This window comes from Vespa velutina, chromosome 3 (genome assembly GCF_912470025.1).
Source record: "Vespa velutina chromosome 3, iVesVel2.1, whole genome shotgun sequence".
In the NCBI taxonomy this organism is placed as follows: Eukaryota; Metazoa; Arthropoda; class Insecta; order Hymenoptera; family Vespidae; genus Vespa; species Vespa velutina.
The window spans coordinates 9,111,184-9,113,683 of record NC_062190.1 but is presented as its reverse complement, the minus strand read 5'-3'; the positions used below and the strand labels follow the sequence as shown (position 1 = coordinate 9,113,683).

At 30.0% G+C, this 2,500-nt stretch overlaps 1 protein-coding gene across 27 annotated transcripts in view; it reads left to right on the top strand.

Annotated features, from left to right (window-relative positions):
• Positions 1–2,500, top strand: part of LOC124947877 (tropomyosin Per a 7.0102) — a 53,263-nt gene that overhangs the window by 32,621 nt on the left and 18,142 nt on the right. The window lies entirely within an intron of this gene.

The window sequence follows — 2,500 nt, the reverse complement described above, 5'->3', positions numbered from 1 at the left end:
GTGCTGGCTGCAGTGACAATGATAATAATCACGATAATGACGATGCCGTTAACGATGACGATGATGGTTCCTAGTTGATAATCCAAACTATAGTGCCTAATATCCTTCCTAATTTTTTTTCTTCTTTTATTTCTTCTTCTTCTTCTTCATCTTCTTCTTCTCCTTCGTCTACGTCTTCTTTTTTTTTCCTTTCTCTTTATCTTCTCCATTTATCTGTCTTCGATAATCGATCGATCTATTTATCTATTTATCTTTCAAATAGATAACAAATTTAAAAGATCCTTCCCTGATTAAAACCAAGTCTCCCATTATCTCGAAGAAATCATTATCTTCCTATGTGTGTTCGTCGCGAAATCGCTGTGTGTATATATATATGTATATATACACATATACATGTATATATATATATATATATATGTATATGATAAAACGTATATACTCTGAAGAATTACAAATTTTCGCGATCTTTCGTTCGGTTCGAGTGAAAAGAAACAAAAAAGAAAAAAAAAACGCGCGGGACAAGTTAAGGATATAATAGATACTTGATCTGTGATGCCAAAATGAAAGAAACAAAACAAAACAAATTAAAAAAAAAAAAAAAAAAAAAAAAAAAAAGAAAAAAAGAAAAAAAGAAAAAAAAAAAAAAACAAAAACAGGAGTAAAAAAAATATTCGTCGAACTGTTGTTGGTTGTTGCCGTTGGTTAATCTACGACGACGATGTTGTTCTTGTTGATAAAATGTTGTTATCGTTCTATGTGAAAATGATTTCGCGAAATGATAATCGTCCTCGAAACGAAACGAGGAAATTATGAAAAATCGAAAGAAAAAAAAAAAAAAAAAGGAAAAGAGAAAGAAAAACAAAAAGAAGAAGAAGTGCAGTGATTAAGAAATATGTTTCTTCTTCCTCTTTGTGATTAAAGAGGAACGAAGATGCTTCGTTGGAATGAGTGATAAAAGCGTCTGTGATTTTGTTACGAACAAACGAACAAAAAAAAAAATAAGGGGTGAAAAGTGTTTTATATATGAATTAAGGAAAAAAAAGAAAATGAAAATAAAAATAAAATTAAAAAAGTGTCCGGTTCGCGTGCTTCGCATCGAATTATATTTCGTATTGGTTGAACAACGTGAACAAAAAAAAAAACAGAAACATAACGAGATTTGTCGCGGTTCTGTTAGTGTTTTTTTTTCTTTTTTTTTTTTTTTTTTTTTTTTTTATGTGAGGTATTACTTCTTTTTTCTCCTTCTGCAATCTTCTGTGTTATATCGTGAAGAAGACGAGATACGACGCCGCGTTCGATCGCGGTAATCGTAGCCGATATTTATCACATGGTGCTGCATTCGTCCAAAGAAAAGAAAAAGAAAAAAAAAAGAAAAAAAAAAGAAAAAAAAAAGAAAACGAAAAAGGACATATCTACACACTCTCGACACGACACACGCTCACATTTGTTGTTACATTAAAACAACAACTTGTTGTTAAATAAATTTTCCTTTTGATCGACAAAAATTTGACGTGAAAATAGAACGTATTCTTATTCGATGTGTATACGAGATGAAAAAGCGAAGGGGAAAAAAGCACAAAAACAAGAAAAACAAAAAAAAAACAAAGAAAGAAATAACGAGGGAGGCAGGCACCCCCCCCTCCCGCACGAAAACACACGAAATATTTGCCAATTCTTTTCTTGTGGTAGGTGTCCAACGATCATTGCAGAGTCGAAATTACAGAGACGAGATCGGATTTTAAATCGCGATGTATTTATGGAAAAAAATAAATAAATAAAAAGAAATAAATGAATAAATATTTGAAAAAGACAAAAAATGTAAGATCGAAAATGATTTTCTTTTTCTTTCTTTCCTTTTTTTTTTTTTTTTTTTCTTTTTTTACATAAAGTAGCATCGCCATTTTTTTTAACTCCCTGATTTTTTGTTTCAAATTCAGTTTTTTTTTTTTTTTTTTTTTTTTCTTCCCATGACTCGAGATCGAGCAACTTTCCTCTCTTTCTCGTCGATCAATGAAAATTTTATATCTCTCTGTAATTTCAACTGATTCATAACTCGTATCAATCTTTCCCCCAATTAAGTTCCAATTAAGAGATTACTAGCGTCACATCGTTGTTGTTAATCAAGATTTTTGCACATTGAAAAACTAACGATGCCTTTTGTCGATGCTCTTAACAAAAGATTTGCAGTATCATTGGTGATAATAACCAATGTTAACACCGGTAGTAAATGTTCGACTACCGGGGATTCGAATACGATGCGTGTCCTGCCATTAATTATTTCTAATTAACTATATCTAACCATTGTGTTATATATATATATTTTTTTTTTTTTATATTTATTTATAAACATCGACGCTTGTATACGTGCGTTGTTATTGCAGATGTTCATTCTAACAATGAAATGAAAATACGAATTTTAACATAGTAATATAGAGTTTGAAAAGAGTTACATTTTTTAACTTATATATAATAATTCTTTTTTTTTTATCTTTTCTTTCTT